Source organism: Entelurus aequoreus, linkage group LG13, assembly GCF_033978785.1.
Source record: "Entelurus aequoreus isolate RoL-2023_Sb linkage group LG13, RoL_Eaeq_v1.1, whole genome shotgun sequence".
Lineage (NCBI taxonomy): Eukaryota > Metazoa > Chordata > Actinopteri > Syngnathiformes > Syngnathidae > Entelurus > Entelurus aequoreus.
Window position 1 is genome coordinate 46739405 of NC_084743.1, and position 14351 is coordinate 46753755.

Genomic DNA, 14351 nt, shown 5'->3' on the forward strand with positions numbered 1-14351 from the left:
ACAGTAACGCATTACTTTTTGGTGTAAGTAACTGAGTTAGTAACTGAGTTACTTTTGAAATAAAGTAACTAGTAATTGTAACTAGTTACTGGTTTTCAGTAACTAACCCAACACTGTCCATGCCATAGTTCTATGATCTTTCCATGCTTGACCAAGTAAGTTTTGTTTCATGTCCTTAGTCTGTTTATGTGTTAATTTTGTTCATAGCCAAGTTTGTTCTCCGCCTTTGTGCGCGCCTTTAGTTTGTTCTTTTTGTTAGTGTTAAAATAAATAATGTCCTTACCGTCACGCCTTGCCCGCTCCAACTTTCCTTTGCATTCCGGGAAAACAACACACCCCAAAGTCCACGTCTTGACAAATATATACAGTGATGGGCAGAAAAAAGCTACATGTAGCTAAGCTACATAGCTTAACTACATTTTCCAGAAGCTTGGCAGTAGTTTAGCTACTTTTTTAGCAAGTAGCTTTTCCTGTCGTTTAGCTACTTTTAGAACCACGTGGCTATGTAGTTTACATCAAATCTACAAGCTACAAAGAGAGAAAATGGACTGCAAATCCAAGACTAAAAAATATGGAGAAAATACAATGACCTGGATAAATCGGACAACATCGATATATACCATGGGTGTCAAACTCTGGCCCGCGGGCCAAATGTGGCCCGCTGTGTAATTTCATTTGGCCCTTGAGGCAATATCAAATTAACATTAGAGCTGGCCCGCCGGTATTATACAGCGGCGGTGCCGCTCTAACACCGCATTCACCGCTAATACTCATACTTGCCAACCCTCCCGATTTTCAGTGCCCCTCTCGAAAGTCTCCCGGGGCAACCATTCTCCCGAATTTTTCCCGATTTTCACCCGGACAACAATATTGGGGGCGTGCCTTAAAGACACTGTCTTTAGCGTTCTCTACAACCTGTCGTCACGTCTGCTTTTCCTCCATACAAACAGCGTGTCGGCCCTTGTCACATGATATATGCGGCTTCTACACACACATAAGTGAATGCAAGGCATACTTGATCAAAAGCCATACGGGTCACACTGAGGGTGACCACATACACAACTTTAACACTGTTACAAATATGCGCCACACTGTGAACCCACACCAAACAAGAATGACAAACACATTTCGGGACAACATCCGCACCGTAACACAACATAAACACAACTGAACAAATACCCAGAACCCCTTGCAGCACTAACTCTTCCGGGACGCTACAATATACACCCCCCGCTACCACCAAACTTTCCATATCAAATTGTATTTGATATGCCATTGATATTTTTGAATTATTATTATTATTATTTGAAACTCGATTTTGCATGTCACTATAAAGTTATATAAGCCTTGCTTGTTCAATGTTCAATGCAAAACTGTCATGATCCGTGGTCCGGATCATGTTTTGTTTAGTTATGTTCTGTTAGTTTTGGACTTCCTAAGTTGTTTTGTGCACTTCAGGAGTTTGTTTTGGTTGTCATGGTCTCTCTTTGTGTGCACCTGTCTCTGATTAGTGCTTGCCCGCTCACCTGCTTCCCGAGCGCTAATCAGAGGCATTATTTAAGTTGCCTTTGCCAGTCACTCGTCCTGCTTTCGTTGTGTTTGGTCCATGCAATTGTCACGTGAGTTTTTGAGTTCCTTGTCTTTTGCCTATGCTAAGAAATAGTTCCTTAGCTTCCCGTGCGCTCGGCACGCATCCTTGTTGTTTTGTTTATTGGATGATTTATGAGAAATAAATCACTTCCTACCTTACGCCTTCGTCCGGAGCCGTTCCTTTGCATTGGGAGAACAACCGCGCAGCAAGCGCACCACCTCATTGTGACAGAACGAAAGCAGCATCGTTCCTCCGCAGACGGGCCACGAGGAGATGGAGACGCACTGGCGAGGACGGAAGCCAGCCAGAAAGGCTTCTTTTCGCCGTCATGACGCGTCGCTCCCGCAAGCTCCTCCCCCGGACCGAAGCAAATGCAGCCAGACCAGTATTCCTCGCCGCCAAAATTAGGTAATCCCATCACACATTTTGCTAAGCAATTCACCGATTGGGCTGTCAGTCAGCTGGAGACCCGCACGAATGACGTCATCCCGCCCACTGTGGATGACGTCAGAGACGAAGATTTTTTTTTAAATTCTTCTGACTCTTTCTGTCAGCAACCTCCTAAAGACTTTAATTCTAAAATTAAACATTATCAGGACATTCTTTTGAAATTTAGATGTCAGCCACAGTCTCCTTCTGAGTGCCAAGCTCCGCCCCCTATGACTCTAGCCCCGCCCATGTCAGTGACTTTTTCCTCTCATCCTCCCAAAAGACCTCAGGTGGGGGATGGGAAAAGACATTTTGGACAATTTAGAGGGGAGGATTTTGCCCCCCTCCTGACCTCCCGCCACCCACCCTTAAAAACTGTTCCAGACCGCAAGGAGCGCGTCTGGTATCCTCCCCTTGAGGGGGGGGGGGGCTGGGGCCGGGAGCTGTGCTGGTGGGGCTGCTCGGCTGCGCCCAGCCAGGCAGAAACCTCCATCCCGGCCGCCACCACCAGTCTTTCGGCCTGCCAAGCCGCAACCTCCAGCCCGTCCTCCACCACCAGTCCTTCGACATGCTAAGCCGCTACCCCCGGCTAGACCACCTCTGCCATGCTCATGGCTAACCTCTGCCCGGGTGGGCCTGCGGACGCCACCATCTTGTCCGGTGGGCCTGCAGACGCCACCATCTTGTCCGGTGGGCCTGCAGACGCCACCATCTTGTCCGGTGGGCCTGCAGATGCCACCATCATCTCCGGTGGGCCTGCAGACGCCACCATCATCTCCGGTGGGCCTGCAGACGCCACCATCTCCGGTGGGCCTGCAGACGCCACCATCTCCAGTTCCTGTACCTGCTCTTCGGCTGGCACCTGTACCTGCTCCTCGGCTGGCACCTGTACCTGCTCCCCAGCTGGCACCCGTGCCTGCACCCCGGCTGGCACCCGTGCCTGCACCCCGGCTGGCACCAGTGCCTGCACCCCGGCTGGCACCAGTGCCTGCACCCCGGCTGGCACCAGTACCCGCACCCCGCCTGGAACCAGTACCCTCACCCCGGCTGGCACCAGTACCCGCACCTCGCCAGACGCCTGCACCTGCACCTCGCCAGACGCCTGCACCTGCACCTCGCCAGACGCCTGCACCTGCTCCTCGCCAGGCGCCTGTACTGGCGTCCAAGCCTGCTATGAAGGCGCCGACGTGCCCACCTCCCCGTCGACCACGGATGTGGCCGCTCCCTGGTCGTCCGCCTCGCCAAGTGCGCCCACCTCCCCGTCGGCCATGAATGTGGCCATTCCCTGGTCGCCCGCCTCGCCTGCTGCAGCGGCGTTCCACTCGCCGCCGCCGCTTGACTTTGCCTCGGTGGATTCGGGGACAGTTGGCCTGGCGACCTACCGCCATGTCCTCCCTCCGCCCTCCCGTGACTTTTGACCCTGCTGGTGTTTTGTTCTTGTGTTTTTTTGGACATCTATAATCTGTCCTTAAGGGGGAGGCTCTGTCATGATCCGTGGTCCGGATCATGTTTTGTTTAGTTATGTTCTGTTAGTTTTGGACTTCCTAAGTTGTTTTGTGCACTTCAGGAGTTTGTTTTGGTTGTCATGGTCTCTCTTTGTGTGCACCTGTCTCTGATTAGTGCTCGCCCGCTCACCTGATTCCCGAGCGCTAATCAGAGGCATTATTTAAGTTGCCTTTGCCAGTCACTCGTCCTGCTTTCGTTGTGTTTGCTCCATGCAATTGTCACGTGAGTTTTTGAGTTCCTTGTCTTTTGCCTATGCTAAGAAATAGTTCCTTAGCTTCCCGTGCGCTCGGCACGCATCCTTGTTGTTTTGTTTATTGGATGATTTATGAGAAATAAATCACTTCCTACCTTACGCCTTCGTCCGAAGCCGTTCCTTTGCATTGGGAGAACAACCGCGCAGCAAGCGCACCCCCTCATTGTGACAAAAACTTGTTTGGGTCCCTATTAAAAGGTTAATTTGTTCAACCTTGGCCCGCGGCTTTGTTCAGTTTTAAATTTTGGCCCACTCTGTATTTGAGTTTGACACCCCTGATATATACGGAGAAAAACCATGATTGATTGGTTGGTGTTTGTATGATGAGTCACAATTGACTAAGTTTAGGGCGAAACATTACGGACTGGCCAATCAGAGGCAAGATAAGGCGGGTCATCAAAACTAGTAAGCAAAATCATAACAGTCACGCACTCATGTCACACGACGACGAGGTTGTCGGAGACAGAGGGATGCTTCAAGCGGACGACTCAAAAAAAAAGAAACATACTTGAAAGTGGCACAGGGATTCTCTCCCCCAGATTAGATTGTTCCTTTAGTGATGAAGATGACGTGCTGGAAACCCACAATAATGCGCGTCCTTGGCCATGTTTACACAAATGTATGTGTTTAGAGAAAACAATGCCCAAAACCTTAGTTTTTAGTTGTTTACGCTGTAAACCAAAATCATAACTGTTCTCTTCATCTAAGACGTCCAACACAAATTTAGGAACACACATTAAGCAAGAAATTTTACTGAATGAACAAATAAACAGACAAAACAGATTTTCCTTTGCAGAATAAACATTAAATGACTAATTAATGACTACAGGCCGGTTTCGCTGACGTCTGTGGTCATGAAGTCCTTTGAGCGCTTGGTCCTGCCCCACCTCAAGGACACCACCGCCCCCCTCCTGGACCCACTGCAGTTCGCCTACAGAGCCAACAGGTCTGTGGATGATGCAGTGAACCTGGCCCTCCACTTCATCCTGGAGCATCTGGACTCCCCAGGAACCTACGCTAGGATCCTGTTTGTGGACTTCAGCTCTGCCTTCAACACCATCCTCCCTGGACTGCTACGAGACAAGCTCTACCAGCTCAGCGTGCCCGGCTCCCTCTGCAGTTGGATCAATGACTTCCTGACAGACCGAAGACAGCACGTGCGGCTGGGGAAGATTGTCTCGGACAGTCGAACCACTAACACTGGTACTCCTCACGACTGTGTACTCTTCCCCTGGCTCTTCTCCCTGTATACAAACTGCTGCACCTCCAGTCACCAGTCCGTAAAACTGCTCAAGTTTGCGGATGACACTACCCTCATCGGGCTCATCTCGGATGGTGATGAGTCCGCCTACAGGAGAGAGGTGGACCGGCTGGCGTCCTGGTGCAGCCTCAACAACCTGGAGCTGAACGCCCAGAAAACAGTGGAGATGATCATGGACTTCAGGAAAGTCACAGCCCCACCATCCCCCTTCACCCTTATTGACTCTCCCACCCCTGTCTCCATTGTGGACTCCTTCCGTTTTTTGGGCACCACTATCACCCAAGACCTCAAATGGGAGCCAACCATCAGCTCCCTTATCAAGAAGGCCCAGCAGAGGATGTACTTCCTGCGGCAGCTGAGGAAACTTAAGGTGCCGTCCGAGATGCTGGTGCAGTTTTACTCAGCCATCATAGAGTCCATCCTGACCTCCTCCATCACCGTGTGGTTCCCCGGCGCCACAGTCCAGGATAAGCATAGACTGCAGCGCATCGTACGTGCTGATGAGAAGGTGATTGGCTGCAAGCTCCCATCCCTCCAGGACATGCTCTCCTCCAGGACCAGGAGGCGTGTGGGTCGGATAACAGCTGACTCTTCTCACCTTGGACACAAACTATTCTCCCCTCTCCCCTCAGGCAGGAGACTACGCTCCATCCAGACCCACACCTCCCGCCACCTGAACAGTTTTTTCCCCTCGGCCATCAGGCACATGAACAATAACTCCTAACAGTAGCTCCTTGAATTCCTTGAATTCCTTCTAAGTCTATAACAAGATCTGATAGCTCAGTTACAGCTCTTTTTATTACCAAATATGTGTTATATGTGTTTTATGTTGCACGATTGCACCAAGAAAAATTCCTAGTTTGTGAACCCGTTGTCAAAGAATGGCAATAAAACAATTCTGATTCTGATTGTAAATATTATTCTGGCTTTTTGAAAGCCCTATTATTGTTATTGTAGTTTTTAAACATGTTCTATATATCTTCACTTCCGGTTTATGCAACGTTACGTGAGTTATTTTCCTATTGTAAACACATCCATTTATGGATCTTCATATTTACCACTCTATCTTAGGACAGAATACATTGTTACTTGTGTTCATGTTAGCATTTGAAATAGATGGTGATCAGCAGACTAATTGCCAGCTTGCGATCAGCGCGCTAGCTGCTACCCCAGGAAAAGAGCAGTACCAACATGCAGAGTGCAGTAATCATGGTTTTTTAGATAATTAACATTTGAAAAGCTAATACTAACAATTGGGAGTCTTACCGCGGTTTGTCATTAATACCGGTAATCGTTGTCTCTAGAATGTACTACAATGTGCATTCGATAAACATTACAAAACAATTTTTTGAGGGGATAACTTTTTGGAAGGGGGTCACGGCCCCTGTGTCCCACTGATATTTTTGACCTACCACCTCATTGCAACAGACTGGCAGTTCACCAGTAAGTCCAACATATGGAATGTTTATCTTTCTGTTTAATATATTTCATCGCTGACTTAAGCACAACATGTATGTGCATACGCTCTTGGGACCCAGAAAACAAATGCAGTTCATTTGCATATATGTATATCTATTTTTTGCAAGGTTCTTTGCAGTGGCCATCATATCATAAATGAGACTGCAAAAAATATTTTTCCTCTAACACACATGCATTCCTGCATTTTTTACATCAGCCATCTATATCTGTTTATATGACAACATAGGGGTAGTATGTCCACCACAGAGCACATTGGAAATAACAATACATTACTCATTAACAATGTGGATGGTTCTGCTTTATACAGTTATGGATGTGGATAATTCTGACTGTGAATAATGTTCAGGTTCCAGTGCTTGCAGTTTCACTATACCACCAGCTGGGAGCAATGTGGATCTACAGGAGGAGGAGATAGAGAGGTCTGTTTTTGGTAAGAAAGCATGATTCCCAAACTTAGAAAAGAGTCTATGTACAGTAAATGGATGTTAAATATGTTTTATTAGCATTAACTGAAGGAAAAAAATAGTATACTGTGTTTCTGGTTCATTTTTGACATCTGACACTTTCTTTAGGTTTGCGCTTTGCTTTGGACCCATTAACTGCCCCCACCTCTCTCCACCTTTCCAACTCCTTGCTCATTGTCACTTACCGAGGAATAAGCCCTACTTGTTCACTTCCAAAAGTCAGGAGGTTGATGATGACCTCTGACCTTGGCGTGACGCAGGACCTCCCTCAGGTTTGCGCTGATGTCATCATTGCTCAGGGCCAATATTACTGGGAGGTAGATGTCTACAACAGCTCCATCTATAAAATTGGTAAGAATGTTTATCATCATTATTATTAGTATTATTATTATTGTCATGCCATCCATAGACCTTTATAGACAAGATACATTAAATTAAAACTACTTTTAATTCATTGAAGATGCTTTTAAAAATGCAATTTCTGCATATTAGATTAGATTAAAATAGATTAGATCAATTGTTCTCAATCTTTTGTTTGCCAAGTACCACCTGAGAAAATGCTTGGTTCTCTCTCAGTACCACCACCAATATTAAAAGAAGCGTAGTAGACCTAAGTATTCATTAAAAAAAAATAAGGCAGAAGTTTTATTTAACAAGTGCATTTAATATTTTTGGCCATTATAACATTACACACAGTTTGAACAGTAACGCTGTTTATTCCATCACTAATAGAGTATGCAATTCTACAATGTCTTATAGTTTTAATAATCCTGACCTAATGAAGAGTGGATTTGTGTGGTCTCTATATCCTACTTTAAAAATAATATGAATTTCTCTTTTCTGTAAAATAAATAAAGGCATTATGTTGCTGTGATGTGTATTTCCCCATATTTCTGCACAATAATTGAAATAAGGTAGAATAATTAAGCAATATAACATTCTCATTATGTTATACGGGAAACTGTATTTAACCTTGTTCAAAATAAATACATTTTAGGTACCTTATTTATCCACAGACATGGTCAGACACTGGCGAGCCAATCAAAGGCACACTAGGGAGGGTCATATAGTGGATTAAATGAATGGGTAAGTAATAACTAGTATTGATAACTGTTTCAGGTGTGTTGTAGTAGTGTCATGGTTGTATCCACTAGCTAGTTTAGTCAGTCACTCAGCTTTTACAGGTGTTGATATGACGACGACGTCTGGCAACATCCAACATATCTAACGAAGTAAAAGTGGAAGTAGGAGAAAAAAAAGATCCTCCAGTAATGTACAGATACAGCATTTCAGTACTGCTACTACTAGTGAAGTAGGCCTTAATAGCCTTGGCCTTAGCTCTACTTTGTTAGCTGCTGTCTGGCTAACGTTGCAGACATCGTTGTCACATCAACACCTGTAAAAGCTGAGTGACTGACTAAACTATCTAGTAGATACAACCATGGCACTACTACGACGGCGTTGCGCGGTTGGAAGAGTGGCCGTGCCAGCAACCTGAGGGTTCCTGGTTCAATCCCTACCTTCTACCAACCTCGTCATGTCCGTTGTGTCCTTGAGCAAGACACTTCACCCTTGCTCCTGGTGGGTGGTTGTTAGGGCCTTGCATGGCAGCTCCCGCCATCAGTGTGTGAATGTGTGTGTGAATGGGTGAATGTGGAAATAGTGTCAAAAGCGCTTTGAGTACCTTGAAGGTAGAAAAGCGCTATACAAGTATAACCCATTTACCCTTTTACTACAACACACCTGAAACAGTTATCAATACTAGTTATTACTTACCCATCCATTTAATCCACTATATGACCCTCCCTAGTGTGCCTCTGATTGGCTTGCCAGTGTCTGACCATGTCTGTGACCCAGACCGCTCTGGCTGCAGTGCCCTCTGCTAGTTGTTCAGGGGAGTGTGTAACTCCACATTTATTTGTGCATCTGGTTTATGGTAGGAATGTCTCATCGACACAAAAGCAAAAAAGCGATTCACATATGCAAATTCAATACAAATACAAATACAAAATCAAGCATATTTATATTCAAATCTCAAAAATATATTTACAAATACACGTTTATTTATACAAATTATTGATTTATTTGTATGTCACATTTTTATATTCATAAATTTTATTTGTATATATTTTCAAATCTCAAAAATATATTTACAAATACGCATTTAATTATACAAATTATTTATTTATTTGTACATCACATTTGTATTTGTATATTTATTAATATATACATATGTATTAATATCATATTGATATATATAAGTTGATGTGAGACAATTCTACTTCCATACTTATAGCATTTTTCAGCATTCTCTATTCTTGATTTGATAAACTCTTTATAAAGTCTATTTTTATTTTTACATGCATTTTTCAAACTGTTTGTCATCCAAGGTGCATTATTTTGCCTTTGTTTAGATCTGCATGGAACCTCAGGACAATGCTTGTTATACAGAGTAATATAATGTTTAAGAAAATAATCATAGGCAGTGTTTATATCATCTGTGTACACCTTTTTCCACTCTTGTTTTAATAGGTCATTCCTGAATTTGTTAATATGATTGACACTTATTTTCCTCTTAAGTATTTGATGGTATGCTCTTTTAGGCAATTGATAGTCCAATATTGCAAATATAGGCAGATGATCACTTATGTCATTTATCACTAACCCAGTAGTAATGCGAATCCCTAAAACATTTTGTAAAGATATTATCTATTAAGGTTGCACTAGTTGTGGTTATTCTGCTAGGCTTTGTAATTAATGGGTACAGCCCTATTTCATATAATATCTCTAAAAAATCTGAGGTTTGTTCATGTGAATCTACCTTTAGAAGATCAATATTATAATCTCCACAAATTACGAGAGTTATTTTTTCATTTAGACCATTATTCATTTCCTCTACTTTTGATCCTGGTTTTCTATATACACATGCAACAACAATGTTTCTGTTTTGTTCTAATTCTATCTCAACAGCTACACACTCCATTAAATCATTTATGGCCATTGTTGTTCTGGTCGTCCGTTCATCCGGATGAAAACTTTTCCATTTCTGGTCCAGGTCGGTTGGATTTTATTTTGCTTTTTGAGGATCCGGCTGGTCCAAGCAATTTCGGCATTTTTCTTTGTGAAGTGCTCATTTAGATAAACTCCAGTGCCTTTCAGTTTCTTAGCTTACTTCAGAATTTCCACCTTGTGCTTTCTATTTGCAAACTTGATGATGACTTTAGGCTTGGTTTTTTTGTCCTTACTTGGAAGAATGTGACATGCCGATATTTGCTGACTGTCCAGAGGAATATGTTTACTCTTCATGTAGCGTACCACTTGTTGCTCCAGGGTGTCAAGCTCCTCAGATGGTGCATCCTCACCATGCTGGTCATCAGGTGGGCCAGCAACCCGAGCATAACTCCGATGCCTGGTCTCCTGGCCGGTGACCACAAGATCATCAGCCCTGGAATACTGTTCCAAGTCATCCACCCTTTGTTCTAGGAGCTCAATCCGTTCATTCTTTTGTTGGATGATAGCCTTTAGCTGCCTGATCTCCTCCATGAGGCCTGTCAGTTCCCTCTGTTGTTCCACCACTTTACTAAGTTCCCTTGACATAAAGTTTAGGGAATCTTTAATTCCCGCCATTTCAGCTGTTAACTTTGCATTGGTAGTCATTGTTCTTCGAGCAATCTTGACTTTTGTTGGATGTCAGTGCATTTAGATGATTTTAGTGGATTTCATTAGGCCTTACAGCAGAGAGAAACAGTTGCAGCCATCTTGCAAGAAATATAGAAACATAAAACACTGTACTTTATTCAAGTGATTATTTGGCGTACGACTAGATGGATCCAGCATACTGTCATGTCTGTGTGATCATGTTTTTGTTTTGGCCATGTGTTTGTTTTTTGGACTCTTTTTAGTTCCTGGTTGCGCTTCCTTGTTTGTTTGTTTCCATAGCAACTCATTAGTTTTCACCTGTCCTGTCACGCACCTGTTTCACGTTTTGAGTCACGCACCTGTTTTCACTGATCATGTCACTATTTAAATCTGTCATTTAAATGAATGAATGTGATGTCGTCCTGGCGACATCACATTCATGCTCCACATTTATGCTCTGCACACTTTTTCATCACGCTTCTGCATGCAATGTTCACAGTTCCTTGTCAAGTAAGTTTTTGTTTAATGTCTATAGTTCTCCGCCTTTGTGCGCGCCTTTTGTTTTCATAGTCAAGTTTTCTACCTCCGCTGTGAGCGCCTTTTGTTTGTACTTTTTTTGAGTTAGAATTAAAAATGTATTTAAATTCACGTCTCGCACGCGCCGATTTTCCGTTGCCTTCTGGGAGAACAAACCACGCCAAGGACTGGGTCCTGACAGTATGTCGCCAGCAGAAAAATTCTCCCGCAAGAAAATTGGACGTTTTGGAGGAGGCAGCGTGGCAGGTCCTCCGCGCCATGGAGGAGGAAACGCTGCGCTACTCCTTCGTGGAGTACAGAGACTCCATTTGGTCCGAGGATGGCGCTGCGTCACCGCAGTCCCGGAAGCGCCGCTCCAGACGAAGGACGTCTGGGAAGACTTCTCCGAGTGGGAAGGACGCATCGTTCCCGCAAGCTCCTCCCTCTCCGGGCGGAAACGAGCTGCAGCCAGCCCGGCTTCCCCAGGACGACGTCATGCCGCTGCCAGTGGGTGACGTCATGGATTTTTTTTCCCTGAACTCTTTTTCTTGTCAGCCACATCCAACCAAAGACTCTAAATCAATGATTAAATATTACCAAGACATGTTTTTAGAAATCAGATCCTATCAATCACAGTCACCCAGTTTTCATGCCCCGCCCCCCAAGACTCAAGCCACGCCCACGTCACAACATGTTTCTTTTTTTTCCACCCACTCAATCACATGTAGAAAAAAAAGGACATTTTGGACAATTTAGAGGGGAGGCTTCTGCCCCCCTCCTGACCTCCCTCCACCCACCCCAAAAGACGGTTCCAGACCACGGGGAGCGCGTCTGGGATCTGCTCCTTGAGGGGGGGGGCTAGGGCTGGGAATTGTTCAGGTGGGGTGGGTCAGCATCGCCATGCCAAGCCACAGCCTCCAGCTCGGCCACCACCACCTGTCTTTTGTCATGCCAAGCCACAGCTACCAGCACGGCCGCCACCACCAGTCTTTCGACCTGCCAAGCCACAACCTCCAGCTAGGCTACCTCCACCTGCTCCACGTCCTGCTTCAAGGCTATCAACATGCCTAGCAGCTCCACCATGCCCAGCTCCACGCCAAGCGCCACCAGTCGCAGCTCCACGCCAAGCGCCACCAGTCGCAGCTCCACGCCAAGCGCCACCAGTCGCAGCTCCACGCCGCCAAGTGCCGCCAGTAGTAGCACCACGCCAAGCTCCGTTACCTGCTCCACGACGCCAAGTGCCGCCAGTCGCAGCTCCACGACGCCAAGTGCCGCCAGTCGCAGCTCCACGACGCCAAGTGCCGCCAGTCGCAGATCCACGACACCAAGTGCCGCCAGTCGCAGCTCCACGCCAAGACCCCTCAAGCCAAGACCAAGACCCCTCAAGCCTAGACCAAGACCAAGCACCCCCACGCCAAGACCAAGACCAAGCACCCCCACGCCAAGACCAAGACACACCATGCCAAGACCAAGACCAACCACGCCAAGACCAAGACCAAGACCAACCACGCCAAGACCAAGACCAAGACCCACCACGCCAAGACCAAGACCAAGACCCACCACGCCAAGACCAAGTCCAAGACCCACTACGCCAAGACCAAGTCCAAGACACACCATGCCAAGACCAAGTCCAAGACCAACCATGCCAAGACCAAGACCAAGACACACCATGCCAAGACCAAGTCCAAGACACACCATGCCAAGACCAAGTCCAAGACACACCATGCTAAGACCAAGACCAACCATGGCCACGACAGGCTTCACCACGACAAGCTTCGCCACGCCAAGACGCGCCACGCCAAGACGCGCCACGCCAAGCTTCGCCACCTGACCCGCCACGCCACGCTTCGCCGCCTGACCTGCCACGCCAAGCTTCGCCGCCTGACGCGCCACGCCAAGCTTCGCCGCCTGCCACGATGACGACGCATCCACCTCCTAGTCAGCCACGGATGTGGCCATTCCATGGGCGTCCGCCACGCCAGGTTCGCCGACCTCCTCGTCGGCCACGAATGTGGCCATTCCCAGGTCGCCCACCTCGTCTGGTACAGCGGCGCTCTACGCGTCGCCGCCACCTAACTCTGCCCCGGTGGATACGGGGACACGGGGTCTGGCGACCCACCGCCATGTCCCCCTCCCGCCCTTCCATGACTCTTGATCTTGTTTTTGTTGGTTGTTTTTGGACATCTGGGATCTGTCCGTAAGGGGGGGGGGCTCTGTCATGTCTGTGTGATCATGTTTTTGTTTTGGCCATGTGTTTGTTTTTTGGACTCTTTTTAGTTCCTGGTTGCGCTTCCTTGTTTGTTTGTTTCCATAGCAACTCATTAGTTTTCACCTGTCCTGCCACGCACCTGTTTCACGTTTTGAGTCACGCACCTGTTTTCACTGATCATGTCACTATTTAAATCTGTCATTTTCTGTTGTTCGTCCTGGTGACATCACATTCATGCTCCACATTTATGCTCTGCACACTTTTTCATCACGCTTCTTCATGCCATGTTCACAGTTCCTTGTCAAGTAAGTTTTTGTTTAATGTCTATAGTTCTCCGCCTTTGTGTGCGCCTTTTGTTTTCATAGTCAAGTTTTTTACCTCCGCTGTGAGCGCCTTTTGTTTGTACTTTTTTTTAGTTAGAATTAAAAATGTATTTAAATTCACGTCTCTCACGCGCCAATTTTCCGTTGCCTTCTGGGAGAACAAACCACGCCAAGGACCCAGTCCGCAATTAGAGAATCACTGATATTATATATTATTATTTTCTGTTAAACTCCCCATAGGAAGAAAACATTTTGCATCACCCCCACCCCCACTATCCACCGCAACTATGAATAGTATCATTGGTCGATAAAATTGTAATAAGTACAACTCTGCATAACACTGTATCCTTATTAATATTGAATAAAACCTAACATGAAAGAAGTATAGATTACATTACAACAAATAATTATTTAACATGCATCAATTTTTCTGAAATAAAAAAAATATATATATATTTTTTTTAAACTATAGATATTTTTGAAATGTAGTATTAAAACTCAATAACAACAAATTCAAATTGATCAGCCACACTTTGGAGAACAATTTATAAAATATTTTAACCTACATAACAAAAATGAATACAACAATGTGTGCAATTTATTTAGCTGAAAAAGACAAACATGTTTTTGAAACGTTGTGTGGGGAAGAATGGGGCTGGTTGTCACACTCATTATATCTCT

The 14351-nt window shown here is 45.6% G+C and overlaps 1 long non-coding RNA gene across 2 annotated transcripts in view; it reads left to right on the plus strand.

The window, feature by feature from the left end:
- Positions 1-14351, plus strand: part of LOC133663454 (uncharacterized) — a 56342-nt gene that overhangs the window by 5858 nt on the left and 36133 nt on the right. For both annotated transcript variants that reach the window (XR_009828354.1, XR_009828355.1), the window contains exons 2-3: positions 6866-6949; positions 7092-7334. This is a non-coding gene — a long non-coding RNA (uncharacterized LOC133663454). The remainder of the gene's footprint in view (positions 1-6865; positions 6950-7091; positions 7335-14351) is intronic.